The sequence below is a fragment of the Bos taurus genome, chromosome Y, assembly GCF_002263795.3.
Source record: "Bos taurus isolate L1 Dominette 01449 registration number 42190680 breed Hereford chromosome Y, ARS-UCD2.0, whole genome shotgun sequence".
Taxonomy (NCBI): Eukaryota; Metazoa; Chordata; class Mammalia; order Artiodactyla; family Bovidae; genus Bos; species Bos taurus.
The window spans coordinates 32,623,100-32,650,204 of NC_082638.1; positions in this window are offsets into that span (position 1 = coordinate 32,623,100).

Here is a 27,105-nt window from a genome sequence, read left to right on the forward strand (position 1 = left end):
TCGATGCAGGATACTGGTTGCTTGGGACTGGTTGCACAATACTGGTACACGGGGACGACCCAGAGGGATGGTACATGGTGGGAGAAGGGAGGGGGGTACGGGATGGGAACACGCGTATACCTGTGGTGGATTCATGTTGATGTATAGCAAAACCAATACAATATTGTAAAGTAATTTAACTCCAATTAAAATAAATATATGTATACTACAAATTAAAAGATCTTCACGACCAAGATAATGACTATGGTATGATCAATCACCTAGTGCCAGACATCCTGGAATGTGATGTCAAGTGGGCTTTAGAAAGCATCACTATGAACAAAGCTAGTAGAGGTGATGGAATTCCAGTTGAGCTACTTCAAATCCTGAAAGATGATGCTGTGAAAGTGCTGTAGCAATATGCCAGCAAATTTGGAAAACTCAGCAGTGGCCACAGGACTGGAAAAGGTCAGTTTTCATTCCAATCCCAAAGGAAGGCAATGCCAACAAATGAGCAAACTACCACACAATTGCACTCATCTCACACGCTTGTAAAGTAATGCTCAAAATTCTCCAAGCCAGGCTTCTGCAATATATGAACCATGAACTTCCATATGTTCAAGCTGGTTTTAGACAAGGCAGAGAAACCAGAGATCAAATTGCCAACATCCGCTGGATCATCAAAAAAGCAAGAGAGGTCCAGAAAAGCATCTAATTCTGTTTTATTGACTGTGCCAAAACCTTTGACTGGGTGGACCACAATAACCTGTGGAAAATTCTGAAAGAGATGGGATTACCAGAGCACCTGACCTGCCTTGGATAAATTTATACGCAGGTCAGGAAGCAACAGTTAGACCTGGACATGGAACAACAGACTGTTTCTAAATAGGAAAAGGAGTACATCAAGGCTGTATATTGTCACCCTGCTTATTTAACTTGTAGGCAGAGTACATCATGAGAAATGCTGGGCTGAAAGAAGCACAAGCTAGAATCAAGATTGCCAAGAGAAATATCAATAACTTCAGATATGGAGATGACATCACCCTTATGGCAGAAAGTGCAGAGGAACAAAAAAGCCTCTCGATGAAAGTGATAGTGGAGAGTGGAAAAAGTTGACATAAAGCTCAACATTCAGAAAACGAAGATCATGGCATCTGGTCCCATCACTTTATGGAAAATAGATAGGTAAACAGTGGAAACAGTGTCAGACTTTATTTTTCTGGGCTGCAGATGGTGACTGCAGCCATGAAATTAAAAGACACTTACTCCTTGGAAGAAAAATTATGACCAACCTAGATAGTATATTGAAAAGCAGAGACATTACTTTGCCAACAAAGGTCCGTCTAATGGTGGCTATGGTTTTTCCAGTGGTCATGTATGTATGTGAGAGTTGGACTGTGAAGAAAGCTGAACGCTGAAGAACTGATGCTTTTGAACTCTGGTGTTGGAGAAGACCCTTGAGAGTCTTTTGGACTCCAAGGAGATCCAACCAGTGCATTGTGAAGGAGATCAACCCTGGGGTCTCTTTGGAAGGACTGATGCTAAAGATGAAACTCCAGTACTTTGGCCACCTCATGTGAAAAGTTGACTCATTCGAAAAGACTCTGCTGCTGGGAGGGATTGGGGGCAGGTGAAGAAGGGGACAACAGAGGATGAGATGGCTGAATGGCATCACTGACTCGATGGACCTTGAGTCTGAGTGAACTCCGGGAGTTGGTGATGGACAGGGAGGCCTGGTGTGCTGTGATTCATGGCTTTGCAAAGAGCCGGACACATCTGAGTGACTGAACTAAACTGAACTGTCGCCTTCAGAATTGGGAGAAAATAATAGCAACTGGAAAACAAACAAAAAAATTAATCTCCAAAATATGCAAGCTGCTCAAGTATCTCAATACTCAGCTACAAATACTACTCAGAAAAACAAACCAAAGAAGATATACAGATTACTAAGAGACACAGAAAAGCTGCTCAGCATCACTCATCATAAAAGAAGTGCAAATCAAAACCACATTGAGGTATCATTTCACACTGGTCAGATTGGCCATGATTAAAATGTCTACAGTGTAATTGCTGCAGAGGCTGTGGAGTAGAGGGAACCTTTTTAAATTGTTGATGGGAATGCAAACTGGCACAACCTTTATAGAGTACTTTGTGGAAACTCCTTAGAAAGTTGAAAATAGAAGTGCCATATGACCCAGCAATCCCACTCTTGGGCATGAACCTCAAGGAAACTAGAATTGAAAGAAACACAGTATTCTAGTGTTTACTGAAGCACTGTTTACAATAGCTAGGACATGGAAGTGACCAAGAGGTCCATCAGCAGATGAATGATTAAGGACATTTTGCTACATATGCATATGAAATATTACTCAGTAATAAGAAGTCATGCATTCGAGTCAGTTCTAATGAGGTGGAAGCGTGTGAAACCTATTACACAAAGTGAAGGAACTAAGAAAGAGAAAGACAAAGCTGTATATTAATTCATATATGTGGAATTTATAAAGATGGCCTATACGCAGGCCAGGAGAAGAGACAAATATCTAAAGAACAGACTTTTGGACTCAGTGAGAGAAGGTGAAGGTGAAGATTTGAGAACATAGCATTTAAATGTGTACAGTGCTATATGTAAAAAATAGATGACCAGTGTGAGGTTTTATAACATGGGTGCTATATAATACCCATGTCACAACTTCTGAACTTGCAATCTAATACATGCATCAACCACCAATGAGCCCACATTCTAGTGCACATCATGCACGTTCTGAGCTTGCAGCCTGGAGCTCTCATTTTCAACCCCACGATCCAGGGTAGGCTCGTAGTAACTGCTGAATTTTCACTTTCGGGGAGGCATCACAAACTTATTAAACCCACATTCTAGTGCAAACATGCTGCATCTTGAACCTGAACTCTGGAGCAGGCATCTTGCCACTACTAATACTGTTTATCATCATCTACTCTTTCACTGTCATGACATGCTTCCGTTGCTTCTTCATCTCCTCTGGTCAACACACTGAGTTGTTTATTATCATCCAGTGTTTACTTCAGTCCTGTAACCTGTTTTGAGTGCTTGTTCAACCCACTCCAGGTCAAATATATCTAATATTCAATGCTGCGACAGGTTATGTGTTTCTTCATCCTCCTCTGTTTAAACACACTGTAATTTACCACCCTTTGCGTTTCAGTTCTGTGACATGCTTCTATCCACTCCAGGTCTAACAGAGTCAGTAGATTATCATCATCCAATGATTTAACTGTGGAACATTCCACAAGTCTTCTTCATGCACCCCATGTCAAACATACCCAGTAGCTTATCACCATCCCGTGTTTCAGTGCAGTGACATGATGTAAGTGTTTCTTCATTTTCTCCAGGTAAAGCACACTCAATAGTTTGTCACCAATGTTTCACCTGTGACATGATTCTTCTTAATTTATTTAGTTGGCTGTGTTGGGTCATAGTTGTGGCACGTAAGATAGTCCTTGAGACAAGCCAACTCTCACCATGGCATGCAGTCTCTGGAGTGTGAGAACTTCAGTGTTTGCAGCTGTGCAGGTTTAGTTACTCTGTAGCATATGGGATGTTAGTTTCCCAGTCAGCAATTGAACCTTCATCCCCTACACTTCAAGGTGGATGCTTAACCACTGAACCACCAGGAAAGGCCCTGTGACATGCTTTAAGTGCTTGCTTTTACACCCTGTATCAAAAAGACACATTGTTTGATGGGATTATATCACCATCCAGGGTTGCAAAGCATTTGGCATGCTTCAAGAACTTCTTCATCCACATTGGTCAAACACAACCAGGTGTTTATCACCATGCAGCACCATTCCATGCAATGTGCTTCCTCATTGATTACTCGTTGAACACTTCCAATAGATTATCATGATCTACTGTTTCAGTGCAATGACACCTCAAGTTATTCTTCACGCACCCTGGGTCAAACACATCCAGTTGTATATCTCCATCCAGTGTTTCTTCATCCAGTGAAAGCTGTGACATGCTTTCAGTGTTTCTTTATCCACCCCAGGTCAAACGTACTCAGTAGCTTATCATTATCCACACTTTAAAGAGGTGATTCAGCCGCATCTTGGTCCACCTGACCTAAAATAGACTCATCAGCTTATCACCTTTTGTTTTTCACTGCTGTCACAAGTTCAAGTGCATCTTTATCAAACACACCAGTAGTTTATCACCATCCAGTATTTCCAAGCTCTGACACAACTGCTTTATCATCCAGACTATAAAAATACATCCAGTAGCTTATCAACGTCAGTGTTTCAGTGCTGTGATGTGATTCAAGTGCCTATTCATCTACACTCTGGAAATACACACTCTGTAGTTTATTACCATACAGTGCTCAGTGCCTTGACATGTGACATGCTCCAAATGTTTCTTTGTCCACCTGGTGTCAAATACTCAATAGTGTATCAACATCTATATTTCAGCATATGCTTCTTTGTCAATCCTGGCCCATCACTTCTAGGAGTTTACCACCTTCAGGGTTTCAGTGCTGTGATATACTTCATGTGCTTCATCCTCTCCTGTAAAACATACTCATTTGTGTATCACCATCCCGTATTCAGTAGAGTGATATGCTTCAAGTGCTTAATAGTCCATATCAGTCAAACGTTCCCAGCATTTTATCATTCGCCAAGGTTTCAGGGCTGTAACTTGTGGCATATATTAGGTGTTTATTTGACTCCCAGAGGTCAAACTCAACAAGTGTTTTTTCACCATTCAGTCTATCAGTGCTGTGACATACACCAGTGATTCCTTATCTACTCTGGGTTAATACACACATCCATTCTTTCAGTGCTGATTAATTCACAAGGCTTCCTCATCTATCCTATTTCAAATACATACAGTCGTTTATCAACATCCAGTGTTTAAGTGCTGTGACACACTTCAGGTGCTTCCTTATTTACCCATGACTGATGTTTTTCGGTCACACAGCCATGTCCAGCTCTTTGCAACCCCATGAACTACAGCACACCAGGCTTCCCTGTCCTTCACTATCTCCTGGAATTTGCTCAAATTCATGCCCATTGAGACAGTTATGCCAACATTCAACTATTTTATTCTCTGTCACACCCATCCCCACCTGCTTACAATCTTACCCAGCATTAGTGTCTTTTCTAATGATTTGGCTCTTTGCATCAGGTGGCCAAAGTATTGCAACTTCAACATCAGTCCTTCAAATTAGTAGTCAGTGTTGATTCTCTTTAGAACTGACTGGTTTGAACTCTTTGCAGTTCAAGGGACTCAAGAGTCTTCTCCAGCACCACAGTTCTAAAACATCAATTATTTGGCATTCAACCTTCTTTATGGTTCAGATCTCACATCCATGCACGACTACTGGGTAAAACCATACCTTGATTATATGGACCTTTGCCAGAAAAGTGATGTCTCTGGTTGCATATGCTGTCTAGGTTTGTCATAGCTTTTCGTCCAAGAAGCAAGTGTCTTTTAACTTCATGGCTTGAGTTACCATGCACAGTGATTTTGGAACTACAAAAATAAAAATCTGTCACAGTTTCCCTTGTGTCTTAATCTATTTGCTATCAAATACTTTGGCCATCTCACATGAAGAGTTGACTCATTGGAAAAGACTCTAATGCTGAGAGGGATTGGGAGCAGGAGGAGAAGGGTACGACAGAGGATGAGATGGCTGGATGGCATCGCTGACCCGATGGACATGAGTCTGAGTAAACTCCGGGAGCTGGTGATGGACAGAGAGGCCTGGCATGCTGCAATTCATGGGGTCACAAAGAATTGGACATGACTGAGTGACTGAACTGAACTGGACTGATGGGACTGGACGACATGATCTTAGTTTATTGAATGTCGAGGTTTAAGCCAGCTTTTTTAATTCTCACTTTCATCTCAGCAAGGAGCTCTAATTCCTATTCTGCTTTCTGTCATCCGCATGTCTGAGTTTATTGATATTTCTCCCAGAAATTTTGATTCCAGCTTGTGCTTCTTCCAGTCTGACATTTTGCATGGTATACCTTGCAGGTAAGTTCAAGACAGTCTTGATGTACTCCTTTACCAATTCTGAACAAGTCCTTTGTTCCTGCCTGATTCTGTTACTTCTTGACCTGCATACAGGTTTCACAGGAACCAGGTAATGTGGTCAAGTATATACATCTCTTTAAGAATTTTCCACATTTTCAGTGACCCTCGTATGCAAAGTCTTTAGCATAGTGAGTGAAGCAGAAGTAGATCATTTTCTGGAATTCCATGCTTTGTCTATGATCCAGTGAATGTTGGCAATTTGATCTCTGATTCCTCTGCGTTTCCTAACCCTATTTGTACATTTGAAAGTCCTCAGTTCACATATTGTTGAAAACTAGATTGAGGAATTTTGAGCATTACATTGCCAGCATATGAAATGAGCACGATTGTGCAGTAGTTTGAGCATTCCATCACAATTCCCCTCTTTGGGATCAGAGTGAAACTGACCTTTTCCTGTCCTGTGGTCATTGATGATTTTTCCAAATTTCCTGGCACATTGAGTGCAGCATTTTAACAGCATTATTGTTATTGTTTTAATTTGAAATAGATCAGATCAGTCGCTTAGTCGTGTCCAACTCTTTGCGACGCCATGAATCGCAGCACGCCAGGCCTCCTTGTCCGTCACCAACTTCCGGAGTTCACTGAGACTCTCGTCCATCAAGTCAGTGATGCCATCCAGCCATCTCATCCTCTGCTGTCCCCTTCTCCTCCTGCCCCCAATCCCTCCCAGCATCAGAGTCTTTTCCAATGAGTCAACTCTTCGCATGAGGTGGCCAAAGTACTGGAGTTTCAGCTTTAGCATCATTCCTTCCAAAGAAATCCCAGGGCTGATCTCCTTCAGAATGGACTGGTTGGATCTCCTTGCAGTCCAAGGGATTCTCAAGAGTCTTCTCCAACACCACAATTCAAAAGGATCAATTCTTCGGTGCTCAGCCTTCTTCACAATCCAACTCTCACATCCATACATGACCACAGGTAAAACCATAGCCTTGACTAGAGGAACCTTTGTTGGCATAGGTAAGCTTCAATTCTATCACCTCGACTAGTATTGTTTGTGGTCATTCTTCCTAAGATCCACTTGACTTCACACTCCAGGTTGTCTGCTCTATGTGAGTGATCACACCATTATGGTTATCTAGATGATTAAGTGGAGAAGGCAATGGCACCCAGCAGCAGGTGATTAAGACCTTTCTTTGATACAGTTCTCTTATACTCTTGCCAACACTTCATCACATTTTCTGCTTCTGCTAGGCTCATACCACTTCTGTCCTTGATTGTGCCCATGTTTGCAAGAAATATTCCCTTTGTGTCTCTAAGTTCCTTGGCAAGATTTCTAGCCTTTCCTATTCTATTGTTTCCTCTATTTTTACTGGCCTTATACACACACAATATCATATCCCCATTCAGTGTTTACATTCAGATATGCTTCAAGTGTTTTTTAATCCACTCCAGAAGAATGTAGTGTGATAGTTTATCAACATCCTTTTTTTCTGTATTGTGACATGTTTTGAGCCTCCTTCATTCCCTCCAGGTAAAACACACCCTATAAATTATCATCATTCATTGATGCTGTGCTATTACAGACTTGAAGTGTCCATTTGTCTGATTGAGTCAAACACTCCCTGTAGTTTACCACTATCCAGTGTTCCAGTACTGGGGCATGCCTCATGTACTTCGTTATCCTCTCCAAATAAAATATGGTCAGTAGCTTATCACAATTACTGTTTCGGTTCTATGATGAGTTTCAAGTCCTTCTTTAATTCATTCTAGATAAAACACATTCAGAAGTTTACCATGGTCCCAAGTTTTACTCTGTGTCATGCTTCCAGTTTCTCTTCATTCAACATGTATCAAACACACTCAATAGTTTATCACCATCCAGTGTTTCCGTGCTGTTTACTGCTTCAACTGTTTCTTCATTCTCTGAAGAAAATACACAACCAATAATTTATCACAATCCAGTGTGTTAATTCTGGTATATGTTTCAAAAGATCCTTTGTCCACCCAAGGTTGACCACGCTCTTAGTTTATCACCATCCCTGGATTCAGTGCTGTTACATACTTTCATCAATTTTTCAACTACCACAGGTCATCATACACAATGATTTATCACGATCCAGTTTCAGAGTTGTGACATGCTTCATGTGCTTCTTTCCCTATACAAGATCAAAGAAAGACCGCCTAAAGTGTGAACATACAGTGTTTCAGTCGTGAAACATACTTCAAGTGGTTCTTGATTCACTCCACGTTAAATGCAGCATATAGGTTATCGACATTCATTGTTTCAGTGCTATGACACATTTCACTGGCTGCTTCACTAACTCCCGGTCAAACACATTCAGCATTTTACCACTATCTAGGGTTTCAGATCTGTGACATGCTTCAAGTGCTCCTGAAACTACTCAAGGTCAAATGCATTCAGTAGCTTTGTTGTTGCTGGTTGTTATTTGTTGTTCAGTCACTCAGTCATCTCCAGCTCTTCGTAATCCCATGGACTGCAGCATATCTCGCCTTTTTGTCCTTCACCATCTCCCGGAGCTTGTTCAAACTCAAATTCAATGGGTCAGTAATGCCATCCGACCATTTTGTCCTCTTCCATCTCCTTCTCCTGCTCCAATCTTTTCCAGCATCAGAGTGTTTTCCAATGAGTTGGCTCTTCACATTAGATAGCCATAATATTAGGGCTTCTGCCTCAGCATCAGCCCCTCCAGTGAATTTTCAGGATTGATTTCCTTTAGGGTTGACTGGATTCATTTCCTTGCAGCCCAAGGGACTCACAGGAGTCTTCTCCAAGATTGCAGTTCAAAAGTATCAATTCCTTAATGTTCAGCCTCCTTTATGGTATGTCTTGCTTTGGCACATGACTACTGAAAAATACAAAAACATAGCTTTGACTATATGGGTCCTTGTTGGCAAAGGAATGCCTCTGCTTTTTTACATGCAGCATGGGTTTGTCACAGCTTTTACAAGAAATAAGTGTCATTTAATTTCATAGCTTCAGTCACCATCTGCCATGGTTTTGGAGTCCACAAAAACAGAAGTCTGTCACTGTTTCCATTGTTTTTCCATCTATTTGTATAAAGTGATAGCATTGGATGCCATGATCTAAGTATTTTGAATGTTGAGCTTTAAGCCAACTTATTCAATCTCCCATTTTACTTTCATCAAGAGGCTCTTTAGTTCTTCTTATCTTTCTGCCATAAGGGTGGTGTCCTCTGCATATTTGAAGTTATTGATATTTCTCCATCAATCTTGATTCCACCTTGTGATTCCTCCAGCACAATGTTTCTCATTATGTATTCTATGTAGAAGTTAAATAAGCAGGGTGACAATTATACAGCCTTGAGGTACGCCTTTTCCTATTTGGAACCAGTCTGTAGTTCTATTTCCAGTTCTAACTGTTGCTTCCTGACCTGCATACAGGTTTCTTAAGAGGCAGGTCAGGTGGTCTGGTATTCCCATCTGTTTCAGAATTTTCCAACATTTATTGTAATCCACACAGTCAAAGTCTCAATAAAACATAAACAGATTTCTTCTGGAACTGTCCTGGTTTTTTCAGTGATCTGGTGGTTGTTGGCAATTTGCTCTTGGTTCCTCTGCCTTTTCGAAAACCAACTTGTATATCTGGAAGTTCACGATTAATGTATCACTGAAGCATGGCTTGGAGAATTTTGAGCATTAATTTAGTAGCGTGTGAGATGAGTGCAGTAGTTGGAGAATTCTTTGACATTGTCTTTCTTTGGGATTGGAGTGAAAACTGACATTTTTCTGTCCTGTGGTCAGTGCTGAATTCTCCAAATTTGGTGGCATGTTGAGTACAGAACTTTCATAGCATCATCTTTTGGGATTTGAAAGAGCTCAACTGGAATTCTATCACCTCCACTACTTTTCTTTTTAGTGATGCTTCCTAAGGCCCACTTGAGTTCACATCCCAGGATGTCTGGCTCTAGGTGAATGATCACACCATTGTGATTATCTGGGTCATGAATATCTTTTTTGTACAGTTTTTTCTGTGTATTTTTGCCACCTCTTCTTAAAATCTTCTGCTTCTTTTAGGCCCATACCATTTCTGTCCTTTATTGAGCCCATTTTTGCATGAAATGTTTGTTTGGTATCTCTAATTTTTTTGAGGAGACCTCTAGTCTTTTCCATTCTATTGTTTTCCTATATTTCTTTGCTTCAATGGGTGTGGCACAATTCAAATGCTTCTTTTTCCACTCTGGCCAGTCATAGCCAATATTTTGTATGAACCAGTGTCCAGTGCTGTGACATATGACTGATTTCAATTCATCAGTGAAGTGAGTAAAAAAAAAAACAAAAAACCTCCAGGAGTTTATCAACACAGTGTTTCATGACTGCCACTGGATTCGAGTACTTCTTCACCCACTCCAGGTTAACATAGTCATTTATCACCATCCATTGCTTCACTACACTGACATGTTTCAAATGCTTCTATATTAATCCTGGTGCAAAATTTCTAGTAGTTATAAACAGCCAGTGTTTTAGTTTTGGAGCATGACCCAATGGCTTCTTCATTCTCACCCATAAGCCAAAGTCTAGTGTTTACATACTGTGACATGCTTAAAGAGCTTCATCATCCACCCTAGATCTAGACAGTCAGCATTTCATCATCATACCAGCATTTTAGTGGTGTTACATGATTTTAAATTTTGTTTCCCCACACTGAGGCATACACAGCCAGTACTTCATCATCCTCCAGTGTTTCAGGCTTTGATAAAATTAAATGTGTTCTTGGTCCCACTGACATCAATATACTTACCATTGATTACCATCTGGTTACACTGTTGTGACATAATGTCAACTGCTTCTTCATCCATTCCTGTGTCAAACAAACCCAGTAGTTTTTTCCCCATCTAGTGTTAGTGTTCAATACTATGAAATGATTTCTGGAGTCTCTGTGTCCATCCCACCTCAAACATAGTCAGTATTATCAATCAATGCTTCAGTGATGTCACATGCTTCAAGTGCTTTCTTCATTCACTCCATATCAAGTACTTTCAGTCATTTATAAGCATCCAATGTTTCAGTTGTGTGACATGCTTCAACTATTTCTCTAAACCACTTGAGCTGAAACATACCCAATATCTTATGACCATCCAGTGTTTCAGTGCTGTGACATGCTTCAAGTGCTTCTTCTACTCCATGTTAAACACAAGCAATAGTTTATCACCATCAATTGTTTCAGTTCTGTAACATTCTTTAAGTCTTTTTCCATGTACTCTGCTTCAAATACACTGGGCAGTTGTTCACCATCAAGTATTTAGTTCTATGATATGTTTCAACGTTTTCTGTACCTACCAATTCATACACACTCATAAATTTATCACCATCCTGTGTTTTAGGGCTGTCATATGGTTAAATGAGTCCCCATCCCCACCCCAGGTCAAACACACCCAGTATTGATCAACATACAGCCTTTCAGCTATGTGATACATTTCAAGTGTTCTATGATCCAATCTTGGAAGATACATCCAATAATTTATCGAATTCCAGTGTTTCAGTGCTCTGAAGTTTTTAAGTGTTTCTGCATCCAAATAGCTCAGGCATGATTAATAGATTATAACCATCACTGTTTCAGTTTTATGACATGACTTGAGTACATCTTCATCTACTTTACACTCAATAATTACCACCATCCTGTAAATCAGAGGTAAAATATTCTTGGAATGCTTCTTTGTCTACTGTGGGTCAAACACACCTAGTAGTTTTTCACCATTCAGTGTTTCAGTGCTGTGACGACTTCCACTGCTTCTTCGTGTACTACAGGTCATCGCACCAAGTATCTTGTAACTACGAGCTTGCACTCTAGAGAACATATCTCTCCACTACTGAGACTGAATTGTAGAGCATGCATCTCACAACTACTAAGACCCCATTCTAAGTGCACATGACACTTCTGCAGTGCCTAAACTCTGGAGGAAATGTGATGACAGTATTGTCACACAGTATTGATCCTGTATTCTAGAACACACATCTTACCAGAACACACTGAACCAGTGTTCTACAGCAGGCTTAGCACAACTACTTAGCTTCCATTCTGGATGTATCATCCTACCTCTACTGAGTCACTACTACATGGCATACGTGACCCAACTTCTGAGTTTGCACTATGGAATACACATTATGCCACCACTGAGCCAGCTCTAGTGTACACATGACAAAGTACTGATCCCCACGTCAAAGGGCAATGCCGAACATTATTCAAAGTACTGGACAATTGTGCTCATTTCACATACAAAGCAAGACAATGCTCAAAATTCTTTGAGCTAGGCTTCAAAGTATGTGATCCAATACACTGGATTTAGAAAAAGCAGAGGAATGAGGGCTTATACTGTCCAGCTCCATGGCCTACTAGAAAAAGTAGGAAGTCAAGAGATACCTGGAGTAACAGGCAAGTTTGACCTTGCAGTACACATGAAGCAGGGCAAAGACTAACAGAGTTTCCTAAGAGAACTCACCACTCATAGCAAACACCCTCTTCCAACAACACAAGAGATGAGTCTAGAGATGGTCAGTGCTGAAATCAGATTATGTTCTTTGCAGCCGAAGATGGAGAAGCTCTATACATTCAGCCACAACAAGACTGAGCAGTGACATGGCTCAGATCATGAATGCCTTTAAGCAAAGTTCAAACTTAAATTGAAGAGAGTATGAAAAACCCCTAGACCATTTGGGTTTGACTGAAATCAAACCCTTATGATTACACAGTGGATGTGACAAATCAAATTGAAGGATTTGATCTTATAGACAGACTACAGGGAGAATTATGGACCAAGTGTCATGACATTCTGCACGAGACAGTGATCAAGAGCATACTTAAGAAAGATAAATTCAAAAAGGCGAAAGGGTTGTCTGAGGAGCCCTTACAAATAGCTTAGAAAAGAAGAGAAGCTAAAGGCATAGGAGAACAAAAAAGATAATCTATTTGAATCCAGTTTCCCAAAGAACACCAAGGAGAGACAAGAAAGCCTTCCTCGGCGGTCAGTGCAAAGAAATAGAGAAAAACAATAGGATGTCAAAGAACAGGTATCGCCTCAAGAATGTTACAGATACCAAGGGAACATTTCATGCAAAATTGGCACAATAAAGGAGAGAAACAATATGGACCTGACAGAAGCAGAATCTCTTAAGAAGTGGTGGCAAAAATACGCAGAACTGTACCAAATAATAATAATAAGAAGAAGATCTTAATGACCCAGTTAGCTGTGATGGTGTCTTTACTCACCTAGAACCAGACATCCTGGAATGTGAAATCAAGTAGCCCTTAGTAAATCACTATGAACAAAGTTACTAGAGGTGATGGGTTTCCAGTCGTGCAGTTTCAAGTCCTATCAGATTATACCATTAAAATCCTGCACTCAATATGCCAGAAACTTTGGAAAACTCGGCATTGGCCACGGAACTGGAAAAGGTTAGTTTAAAGTCCAATCCCAAAGAAAGGCTATGCCAAAGAATGTTCAAACTACAACACAATTACATGTATCTCACATGCAAGCAGAGTGATGCTCAAAGTTCTCCAAGCCAGGCTTCAACAGTACGTGAACCCAGAATTTCCAGATGTTAAGGGTGGGTTTAGAAAAGTCAGAGGAACCAGAGATCAAATTGCCAACATCCATTGGATCAGAGAAAAAGCAAGGGAGTTCAAGATACACATCTACATCTGATTTGGACTATGCCAAAGGTTTTGACTGTGTGGATGACAACAAACTATGGAAAATTCTTGAAAAGATGCAAATATCAGATCTCTTTAGCTGCCTCCTGAGAAATCTGTAGGCAGATTAAGAAGCAAGAGCTAGAACTGGACATGGAACAATGCACTAGATTCAAATTGGGAAAGGAGTACATCAAGGCTGTATATTGCCATGTGGCTTATTTAACTTATATTCAGAGCACATCATGTGAAATGCCAGGCTGGATGAAGCCCAAACTAGAATCAGGATTGCCTGGAGAAATATCAATAACCTCAGATATGCACTTGACACCACATATATGACTGAAAGTGAAGAATAACTAAGGAGCCTGCTGATGAAAAGAAAGAAGAGAGTGAAAAAGCTGGCTCATAACTCAACATTGAAAAAATGAAGATCATGGCATCTGGTCCCATCACTTCATGTCAAATAGGGAAAACATGGAGAAAATGGAAACAGTGATAGACTTTATTTTCTCAGGCTCCAAAATCACTGCAGATGCTGACTGCAGCCATGAAATTAAAAGGTGCTAGATCCTTGGAAGAAAAGCTGTAACCATCTAAAGAGCATATTCAAAAGCAGAGGCATAACTTTGCAATTATGGGAGAGTTGAACTATACAGGAAACTGAGCATGGAATAATCAATGCTTTTGAATTGTGGTGTTGGAGAATACTCTTGTGAGTCCTTTGGACTGCAAGGAGATCAAAGCAGGCAATCCTGATAGAACTCAGCTCTGAATATTCATTGGAAGTACTTTTGCTGAAGCTGAAACTCTGATACTTTGGCCACCTGATGCAAAGAAATGACTAGAGGAAAAGGCCCTGATGCTGGGAAATCTTTAGGGGAGAAGGAGAAGGGCCTAACAGAGGATGAGATGGTCAGATGGTACAACTAATTTGATGCACATTAGTTTGAGCAAACTCTGGGAGTTAGTGATAGATAGTAAGGCCTCGTGGTGTTGCAGAGAGTTGCTATGACTGAGCAACTGAACAACAGGAGAATAATACATTTCAGTAAGAAGTGAAGACACAACTTTCAAGAAGTTACTCAGAGAAAAATTATCAATCCACTGCTCATACAGCCATTTTTACTGCTATTGAAACAAGTTTTTCCATATTTAAATGTGACTTTCCTGAAGCATGTGAATTCTGTTTTTGTTTTTTAATCTCAGAGAGGTGTATTGATGAAATCATGATACACAGAGAAATGTCAGTTCTCACAGATTCCCTTAATAAAATCATGATGTACTTAAGGAGTTAGCGGTTTTTTTTCCATAGGAATGAAATTTTTTGATGAGTAACTTTTTAATTCTTTAGAAAACATTAATTACTATGATCAAATTAGTTTGGAATATTTGTAGTCTTTCCTTCAGTTTCAGAAGATACTACAGCCCTAATAATAATGCAGGATTTTCCAACTGAAATCCTGAAACAGAATAGCTCACCACATTCTAAAAGCACTGCTACCCCTATAAAGCTAACAACAGTATTTTTCACAGAGCTAGAACAAATAATATTTCACAATTCATATGGAAATACAAAAAAACTGGAATAGTCAAAGCAATGTTGACAAAGAAGAATGGAACTGGAAGAATCAACCTGCCTGACTTCAGGCTCTACTACAAAGCCACAGTCATCAAGACAGTATGGTACTGGCACAAAGACAGAAATATAGATCAATGGAACAAAATAGAAAGCCCAGAGATAAATCCACGCACATATGGACACCTTATCTTTGACAAATGAGGCAAGAATATAAAATGGATTAAAGGCAATCTCTTTAACAAGTGGTGCTGGGAAAACTGGTCAACCAACTACTTGTAAGAGAATGAGATTAGAACACTTTCTAACACCCTACACACAAAAAGACACAAAATGGATTAAAGATCTAAATGTAAGATCGGAAACTATAAAACTTCTAGAGGAGAACATAGGCAAAACACTCTCCGACACAAATCACAGCAGGATCCTCTATGACCCACCTCCCAGAATATTGGAAATAAAAACAAAAATAAACAAATGGGACCTAATTAAACTTAAAACCTTCTGCAGAACAAAGGAAACTACTAGCAAGGTGAAAAGACAGCCTTGAATGGGAGAAAATAATAGCAAATGAAGCAACTGACAAACAACTAATCTCAAAAATATAGAAGCAACTCTTGCAGTGCAATTCCAGAAAAATAAATGACCCAATAAAAAAATGGCCAAAAAAACTAAATAGACTTTTCTCCAAGAAGACATACAGATGGCTAACAAACACATGAGAAGATGCTCAACATCACTCATTATCAGAGAAGTGCAAATCAAAACCACAATGACGTACCATTTCACACCAGTCAGAATGGCTATGATCCAAACACCTACAAGCAATACATGCTGGAGAGGGTGTGGAGAAAAGGGAACCCTCTTACACTGTTCGTGGGAATGCAAACTAGTACAGCCACTATGGAGAACAGTGTGGAGATTCCTTAAAAAACTGGAAATAGAATGGCCATACGACCCAGCGATCCCACTGCTGGGCATACACACCGAGGAAACCAGAATTGAAAGAGACACGTGTACCCCAATGTTCATTGCAACACTATTTATAATAGCCAGGACATGGAAGCAACCTGGATGACTGTCAGCAGATGAATGGATAAGAAAGCTGTGGTACATATACACGATGGAGTATTACTCAGTCATTAAAAATAATACATTTGAATCAGTTCTAATGAGGTGGATGAACTGGAGCCTATTATATAGAGTGAAGTAAGCCAGAAAGAAAAATACCAATACAGCATACATATGCATATATATCGAATTTAGAAAAATGGTAATGACAACAGTGTAAGCGAGACAGCAAAAGTGACACAGAGGTATAGGACAGTCTTTTGGACTCTGTGGGAGAGGGAGAGGGTGGGATGATTTGGGACAATGCCACTGAAACATGTTTAATATCACATACGAAATGAGTCACCAGTCAAGGTTTCATGCATGATACTGAATGCTTGGGGCTGGTGCACTGGGACGACCCAGAAGGATGGATGACCCAGAAGGGTAGGGTGGAGGGGCGGGTGGGTTCAGGATGGGAACATGTGTATACCTGTGGCGGATTCACGTTGATGCATGGAAAAACCAATGCAATATTGTAAAGTAATTAACCACCAATTAAAATAAATAAATTTATATAAAAATAATAAAAGCACAGTAGAAAACTGTTAATTTTCTATTAAAATCAGTGAGCATTATATCCAAATTAAAGAATGGCAAAAACAACTTGAAGAACATCACTAAAGCCTGCTGAAAGAAATACAGTACAGGGTTAATGGTATGCAAGTTTAGGGTACACAAAACTTGAACTATAGTAATGGAAAATATATTAAAAGTTTCCTAGTGTGTGGGCAGAATGAGAAGTCTCCTCAGAAACTAAAACAAAGAAAACAAATCTTCACATTCTTTTAGAAAATCCAAATTGCTTCAGAAGGAAATATAAAGACACAGAAGAGAGAGCTAACAGCTTAAGTAGATCTATGTATGCTCGAATTATATAAGCAACATTATGTTTCATAGGCTTTTAGGCATTCATACCACAAATTTGAACTCTGATGGTTGGGATACCCTTACATCTCATCTTGGTGAACTATTGCATAGAATATTTTTATTTTGTGGCAAATTTGTTTTAATCAGTATTGTTCTATCATGTTTTAAAAAATAAGTATTTTTGTGCTTTCAACATTCAAGGTACATTTGCTTGTTGCTGCATATATGTAACTACACTTCTATGTTAAACAAACTCACTTTTTTAAGGAACTTATTTATTTTATTATTTTTTAAATTTTATTTATTTTGGCGGGGCCAGGTATTCATGGATGTTCAAGGGCTTTTTCTAGCTGAGGCAAGTGGTATGGTGCACTTTGATATGGTGCATAGCCTTCCCATTGTGATGGTTTCTTTTGTTGCAGAACACTGGCTCTAGTTTTGGCACATGAGCTCATGAGTTGTGGCCCATGAGTTTAGTTACACTTCGGCATGTGGGATCCTCCCAGACAAGGATCACTGGGAAGCTGACTATTAACCAATGGATCACTAGGGTAGTTCTGAACAAACCCAGACTCTGCAGGCTAGAAGTTTGTTCTACTTATCTACTTAAGTTGTACTTATCTATCTTAAGTAGATACTGTGTTGCTTTGGGGGATTCTCCTGGTGGCTCAGTGGTAAAGAATCCACCTCCCAATGTGGATGACCCAACGTTGAGAAATCCCTGAGTTGGAAAGATAGATCTTCTGGAAGAGAGAATGGAAACCAACCTCAGTATTCTTGCCTGGGTAATCCCACGGGCAGAGAAGCCTGGTAGTCTATGGTCCATGGAGATGAAAAAGAGAAGGAAATTACTTAGCAACTAATCACGACCACCACCACTATATTGTTTTGGGAGATAAAGTAAATAATTTGTTTAAAAGACCTTTTCCTGGAATGTCTGAAAAGTAGTCAGTGTTTTTGATTATTCAAACTATGCATAACTAAAAGGCATTTATTTTTATTGTGTGTAAAAATCTTTTCAATATTGACCGTGATTTTTTATAATGTATTGCCAGAGAATTTAGCCAGTCATTATATACATTTATTTAGCTCTCTTTTGAAGCCATGTCTTACAACAGCAACTGATTTCAATTATGTTCTTGCTTTAATATTCATCTTGAATTAGATTTTTTTTTCATTTTTTTTCATTTTTGCAAGCAGCATTTCAGTAGATTTAAATCATTTATTTAATCATTTAATATCTTCACTACAACAACTATCCTCTAAAAAGGGAAATGACACTCCATTTCTCCTGTGATTTTATAGGGACAAGAGAGTAGTAAAGTTCATTGCTTAATGTATTTTTTTCAGGGTTAAAATACTCTAAGGCAGACCTCCAAACTTCAAGCTTTTCGAGCATTTTTAAAAAATCTATTTTGGTTTCTGGTCTGCTTAGTCTCACAGTTATGTCTGACTTTTTGTGACCTCTGGACTATAGCCCATCAAGCTCCTCTGTCTATGGGGGTTTTCCAGGCAAGAATACTGGAGTGGGTTGTCAGGCCACTCTTCCAGCAGATCTCTTATAGCAGGTGAATTTTTTACTATCTGCACCTCCAAGGAAGCCTAAAGAATATGGGAGTGAGTGACCTGTTGCTTGTCCAGATAATCCTTCCAAACCAGAAATCAAACTGCATTGCAGCAGATTGTTAAGCAGGTGACCTACCAGGGAAGCCCTAGTTTCTGCTTAAAAGTTCCAATTGTCATTCCTTATTATGTGGACTCACTGATCATATGTCATGATTAAGTAAGAGATAACTTTCAATACAACGTTTCATACTTGAAGTCAAACACATTTTTTTTCCTTTGAAGGAAATTATACCATATTGATGAAAATACCCAACAAATTATATACTAAAATTGGAAAAAATATTCAAACAAACTCAAGGGCCATAGCCTGGTAAATGGTCTTTCATACAGTTTTAAGAGGAGTGTTCTGAAGCTGTAGGGGCAGAGCCAGTACACACAGAAATTTCTTTAAAGTGGAAAATACATGAGTGAAACATATATCGTGGTAAAAAGGATCCTGTTAACCACAAAATACAAATATGGCAAGCAGTGATGTTAGTGTTTTCCTAGGCAAGAATCTGGAATCATTAAACTTCTTAATTATCTTAACTGACTAGGAACACACAACTCCAAAGCACAGAAATGCACAATCTCATTTTCGTATCCTGATTTTCCAGAGGGTACACTGATGACAGACAACTACAGTAGATTTTTACCTCCCCATTCAAGTGAATACCCAGTGACTATTCTCCATGGTTAAAGCAGATGTACAATATTTGCTTCACAGGTCAAAAATAGGGTGTCTAGCATAAAGTTCAAGCAAAATTATATCTAGCTAGAATGTTCACTAATGCTTAAATAGGTGAAAAGGTCTTCCATCACTATGAAAAACAATACTAAACATTTTATTTCCGAAGAGAAGGTATTTTTGTTCGTTTGTTTGTTTGCAGTAACTTTAAACTTTATTCCATCACTCCAACATTGGATACACAGACTAGGGGCTCTACTACCGCCACCACCAGTCCCTAGCTTACTGAACCTAAATATTTCAAAGAGAGGGATCTCTAATGAACCACAAGAGGTTCCTGTCTCCCAAACACAAGAACGTTTGTCCAGGTCCTCTGATAGATATATAACCTTTCTCTTTAATTCCTCCACCACTTGTATTACGCTAGATTTCTAACAGAAGCATCCTGATGGAATTTGTTTCTCCAAGAAGGAAGACAACGGATACAATTTAAGTGAAGAAATGGTCAGGCAAGAGCACTTATTAACAGGTAGCAGAAGTCTGTTCAGTAGTATGAGTTAGCTCAAGCGGTTTCTAATTAGGGAAATGCACGCAGTCTTCATTACATTGACACATCTCGTTTCAAGCTCAGCGCGGTGTTCTCCAAAAATATATCATTCTTTACTGGCATCGGACACAGCGTCCCTCACAGTGTTGAGTACCAGGAAGTCAGTTGGTTTGGACTACACGTGCTCCGTAGGGCAGAAGAGACTGTCCTTGGGGGATAGGCCGGTAGCGTCATGCGCGAGAAAAGTGACGTTTACACCCTAACACCAGCCGGGTTGCCATTTTGTTGCTGCTAAGAGTGGCCGCGTGCCAATCTCTCCCGAGTTCTCAATTCAGAGAGTGTAACTTAGTACCTTGGAAGCCTCGGAGGATTATCTGGCAGCGGAAGCAGCACAGGAAGCTGCTTGGAAACAGTGAGCCTGCTGCTACAGCTCTGCCCAAGAATAAAGGTAATGACTCAGTTTCCAGGAACCACTGATTGCTCAGCCACCATCAGTGGTATTTCCTCCTCCTTCTGGTTGGCTGATGTTTTTGAGTGAACTGCACAGTCCGCATAGGGGCGAGAAGCTGCTCGTGCTTCCTCTCGCTCTGTTCACATAGCGGTATAATTTTCTCTCCCTTTTTGTCAATTTTACACCGCGGGTAAAATACTATTAGTTTGGGATTCATGCCAGTTTAACTGCAGGTGCGTTAGTAAACTGGCAGAAGCCTACTTTTGGTCAGTGGAGGCTTCGCCCCTCTGGCCTTCATCCCTTCCCAGAACTCTCCCTTAGCTGTTGTTTATGACACCCTGATTTTTTCTTTTGCAACTGTTAAATATTTGTCTATACTTTACTTTGTGGACAGTTCACTACTGGTGAAAATAACTGCTTCTTTGTAAGTGAAGTGAAGTGAAGTGAAGTGAAGTGAAGTTGCTCAGTCGTGTCCAACTCTACAACCCCATGGACTGTAGCCTACCAGGCTCCTCGGTCCATGGGAGTTTCCAGGCAAGAATACTGGTGTGGGTTGCCATTTCTTTCTCCAGGGAATCTTTCTGACCAAGGGATGGAACCCAGGTCTCTCACATTGTAGGCAGATGCTTTACCATCTGAGCTCCCAGGAAAGGGTAAATCCATGTTGCATGTTTAGGTTCATGTCTGCCGGTTTACTTTCCTCTACCTGTCACAAACCTTAACCATTTTTTTTAGAAGGCACACATATCCCAACGTGTTCAGCCTTCTTTTCTCGTAAAATCGATGCTGGCACTATGCGTTTCTACTTATCTTTATTCTGAGGCAGACAGTTCATAAATAATCAGATTTGACAATAACTTTACTTGTAACTTCCAAAACGGTACTTCTAAGCTAATTGAAAGAGGGCAGTGGGACAGTTATTCCTTGAATTCTCCTTTTTACAGACCTGAGTTCTGCTTGGGTCATGGTTAATATCCTTGAAATGCCTCCTGGAAAACTGTAACTGCAAGGAATGAGAATACATCCTTCAGAATAGGACCATATTTCACATTCCACAACAAATCTCTCTTCATAATTCATTCCTTGCACTTCATTTTAGCTTTCAAGGCTTACTTAACCTTTGTCATATTCGGTCACACTTCTTTGCCTTTGACTTCAGTGCTCTCTAGAGTCCCCAAACTGACTGGTACAGCCTTTCTCTAGCAAATGTGTTGCTGCTAACTATTCAGGGAAACTCTAAGAATGTCTTTTTCAGAATGTGTTAGGTAAATTACAAACCACTTCCACTTTTTTTTCCCCTAATTTAATTAACTTTTAACTTACAAATGAGTATACATTTCCATACATTCCTTGTTTCCTCCTCTGTTTCTAGGAATGAAGTTTCAGGTGCCCATGTTGGCTTGTGTATTCTATAAGAGACTAGTAATTATTTTATGAAAGCAGAATTACCACAACTTGGTGCTTAGTAGATGTTCAACACATTTTTGTTAATGTTATCTTCCTCAGTTTCATTGCAGCCGTGGGTAACTCCCCCTTCCATCTGAGGGAATTTTAAACCAGCTGCTTCCTCTCAGGCCAAACTGAAGACATTTTGACATATGATTTTTCAGTTTTCATTGCTTTATAAATATATGGACTATTTTGGTTTATTAATTTGCAAATGAATTGTAGAAGGGAATGTATAGAACCCGGGTTTAATTGGAAAACATGGATAATAAAAAATGCTACAGGTTATCTCTGGTAATGGGTTATGTGGTTGATTATGTATTTATCTGCTAAGGGATTTAGAAGAAAGCCATCAGCAAATTTGTACGTGGCTAATCAGTAACAAATTAGGTTAAATTGTAAATCTCTTTTGAGGTCTGTTAATATTTTGCTGCTATTTAAATGATAATCTGTTTGTTTCCCTGTTTATATAAAGTTTAACAGCTTATGTTAGCTTGTTTGATGAGTTTGTAAACTATTATACAGATAATTAGATCTCAATATTTATTCACATTTTAATCACTGAAGTAAAGGAGGCAGAAACAGGTGCAAGGTTAAGGGAAACAAATGTGAAAAAAAGATACTTCGTATTTAAAGAAGATGGTCAAAACAAGAATTCTTTAGCTATTTATACCTTTTATAATAATGTGAATTTCAGAGTTTAATCTGAAACCTACCTTAGTGAAAGTCCTGAGGAGTTGTCTCATAATCTCACTCTTTTTTTTTTTTTTTAATCTAAATGCTGTTATTTGCTTTTATATATATATATATATATATATATATATATATATATATATATATATATTTGCTTATATATATAATATATTATATATATATATATATATATTTGCTTATATATATAATATATTATATATATATATATATATATATTTTTTTTTTTTTTTGCTGTACTGGGCTTTCATTACTGTGGATGGGCTTTTCATTATTGTGGATGGACTTTTCTCTAGTTGTGGGGAACAGGGGCTTCTCTGTAGTTGCAGTGCACAGGATTCTCATTGGGGTACACTCTCTGCTTGTGGAGCATAGGCTCTAGGGAGACCAGGCTTCAGTAGTTGCAGCACGTGAGCTCAACAATTGCAGCTTCCAGGCTGTAGAACACAGGCTCAGTAGCTGTGGCACAGGGGCTCAGATGTTCTGAGGCATGTGGATTCATCCTGGAGCAGGGATCAAACTGGTGTCTGCTGTATTGGCAGGTGGATTCCCTACCACTGAGCCACCACCAAAGCCCCACATAGCTCCATCTTTTCCCCATTTTCATTGTCATACATTTTACCAGAATTTCTTTATTAAATAATTCATTTTACACTGTTTCTCATGGATGCTTAATGGCATTTCTGTAAACAAAGTGTTCTGTTTTTATTCTATGGAAAAAGATGGTATAACTGAGAATGAATTTTAAGGTTTAGAGCAGAGTAAGGATGTCTTCCAACATTGAAAATTCCCTACCATCGTAATATTTTTCAATAGACTATGAGACATCCGTGCCAAGACCTCAGACCATCAGTGCTACAATGTCACTAGTGCATGATCATATTTAATAAAGTAACCGAATAACTGACTCTTAAGTAAGTGCAGACTAAACTAAGAGTAAACTAATTGACTGAAGTACCTACATTTTTCCTTTTAATGAAAATTTAAGCCTACAGAAACGTTGAAATGTGAGCACAAATCCCATATGTTTTTCACTTAGACTCACTAATCTTTAATGTTTTCTTTTTGTACTTTTTTTCTGTACATGAACATTTTCCTTCTGACATTTTAAACTTTGTTATAGGCAGGTCTAGATATTTAGTTATAGACTTTAGCCCTAAATATTTCATCTCCTAAGAGCGAAGCCTTTCTTTATATAATTCCAGGAGAATGGTTACAAGAAATTTAACCTTACAATTCTCTTGTCACCTAGTAAACCATAACCTTGACTAGACAGACCTTTCTTGGCAAAGTAATGTCTCTGCTTTTTAATATGCTACCTAGTTTGGTCATAACATTCCTTCCAAGGAGTGTCTTTTCATTTCATGGATGCAGTCACCATCTGCAGTGATTTTGGAGCCACCCAAAATAAAGTTTGTCACTGTTTCCACCGTTTCCCCATGTATTTCCCATGAAGTGATGGGACCAAATGCCATAGTGTTAGTTCTCTGAATGTTGAGCTTTAAGCCAAGTTTTTCACTCTCCTATTTCACTTTCATCAAGAGGCTTTTTAGTTCCTCTTCACTTTCTGCCATAAGGATAGTGTCACATGTATATCTGAGGTTATTGATATTTCTTCAGGCAATCTTGATTCCAGCTTGTGCTTCTTCCAGCCCAGGGTGTTTCTCATGATGTACTCGCATAGAAGTTAAATAAGCAGGGTGACAATATACAGCCTTGGTGTACTCCTTTTCCTATTTGGAACAAGTCCATGTTCCATGTTCAGTTCTAACTGTTCCTTCCTGACCTGCATATAGGTTTCTCAAGAGGCAGGTCAGATGGTCTGGTATTATCACTTCTTGACCAACATAGATAGCATATTAAAAAGCAGAGACATTACTTTGCCAACAAAGATTCGTCTAGGCAAGGCTATGGTTTTTCCAGTGGTCATGTACGGAAGTGAGAGTTGGACTGTGAAGAAAGCTGAGCGCTGAAGAATTGATGCTTTTGAACTGTGATGTTGGAGAAGATTCTTGAGAGTCACTTGGGCTGCAAGGAGATCTAACCAGTTCACCTTAAAGGAGATCAGTCCTGGGTATTCATTGAAAGGACTGATGCTGAAGCTGAAACTCCAATATGTTGGCCACCTTATGCGAAGATTTGACTCATTGGAGAAGACCCTGATGCTGGGAGGGATTGGGGGCAGAAGGAAAAGGGGATTACAGAGGATGAGATGGTTGGATGGCCTCACCGACTCTATGAACATGAGATTGGGTAAACTCCGGGAGCTGGCAATGGGTAGGGAGGACTGGTGTGCTGCTATGCATGGGGTCGCAAAGAGTCAGACATGACTGAGCGACTGAACAGAATTGCACTGAAGTACTTTTCTAGAAATGTTGATTGTGCTTAGTCATGTCTGATTCTTTTTTGAAATCATGGATTGTGCCCCACCTGGCTCCTGTCTCCATGGGATTTGCAGGAATAATACTGGAATGCGTTGTCCTTTTATTCTCCATGGGATCATCCTGGCCCGGAAGTCAAATGCGTGTCTCCTTTGTCTCTTGCATTTGCAGGTGAATTCTTCATGGCCCAGCCACTGGGGAAACCTGTTTGTTTTTTTTGTTTGTTTGTTTTTTTTTTTTGTATAGCCACTAGCCATATGTGGATGTTGAAATGAATGGAAATTTAAATATTGTTCAATTCACATGTATACTTTTCTCTTAATTGAAAATTCTATTCTTCATTGTAGAGCTGGTATATAAACTCCATTCACATTTGTCCATTTGTTTCAGTAATTTACAGCACTTCTTAACAAAGCCTTGCAGTTATTCCTGCATACTGAAAGCCATTAAACCCACACACAACACACACACACATACACACACACTAACACACAAGCACAAATAATTTATTATTTGGAACATGATGTGTGGCTAAAGATAATCTGGTCCTTGAACTTCATATTTTTCCTTACATTAGAAGTGTGTTTTCATGGCCAATTTTTAACTTATCGTCTTCTTTTCTTTGCTATTTTCTTTTGTGTAGTAGTCCTGAGTACTAAGCTAGGTTCATGGCCTTTTATCCAAGGAACTCTCTAGCATGTGAATCCCATTACTTTTCAGGATAATTACAGATTAGACTAGGAGCTCTTTGGTCGAGTTGTTATTCAGTTGATAAGTCATATCTATGACTCTGTGGGACCCCATGAACTGCAGTACACTAGGATTCCCTGTCCTTCACTGTCTCCCTGAGTTTGGTCAGACTCATATACCTTGAATCCTGTGATACCATCCAACCATCTCATCTTCTGTTGTCCTCTTCTCTTGCCCTCCTGCTTTCCCTGCATCAAGGTCTTCTCCTTTCAGTCAACTCTTTGCATCAGGTGGCCAAAGTATTGGAGCTTTGGCAGCAGATCTTGCAGTGAATGTTCAGGGTTGATCTCCTTTAGGATTGACTTCTTTGATCTCCTTGCCATCCAATGGACTCTCAAGAGTCTTCTCCAGAACTTCCAGTGAAAAGCTTCAACTCTTCAGTGTCCAGCCTTCTTTATGTTCCCAACTGTCACATCCATACGTGACTACTGGAAGAACTAGATATTTGACTATACAGACCTTTGTCAACAACGTTGTAGCTGCATTTAACATGTTGTATAGAGTTGCCATAGCTTTTCTTCCAAAGAGCAGTTCAGTTCAGTCACTGAGTTGTGTCCGACTCTGTGATTCCGTGGACTGCAGAATGCCAGGCCTCCCCGTCCATCACCAACTCCTGGAGTTTACCCAAACACTTGTTCATTAAGTCGGTGATGCCATTCGTCCATCTCACGCTCTATCGTCCCCACCTCCTGCTGCCCTAAATCTTTCTCAACATCAGAGTCTTTTCAAATGAGTCAGTTTTTTTGGCATCAGGTGGCCATGTATTGAAGTTTCAGCTTCAACATCAGTCTTTCCAATGGACGGCCAGGACTGATCTCCTTTAAGATGAACTGATTGGATGGCCTTGAAGTTCAAGGGACTCTCAAGGCTCTTCTCCAACACTAAGTAAGAAAGCATCACTTTGTTGGCACTCAGCTTTCTTTAGAGTCCAACTCTCACATCCATACATGACTACTGGAAAAACCATAGCCTTTACTAGAAGGAACTTTGTTGGCAAAGTAATGTCTCTGTTTTTTAATATGCTGTCTAGGTAAGTCATAACTTTCATTCCAAGTAAGTGTCCTTTAATTTCATTGCTGCAATCACCATCAGCAGTGATTTTGGAGCCACCCATAAAATAAAATGTCAGCCACTGTTTCCCCATGTATTCCCCATGAAGTTATGGGACCAGATGCCATGATCTTAGTTTTCTGAATGTTGAGCTTTAAGCCAACTCTTTCACTCTCCTCTTTCACTTTCATGAAGAGAATCTTTAGTTCTTCTTCACTTTCTGCCATAAGGGTGATGTCATCTGCATACCTGA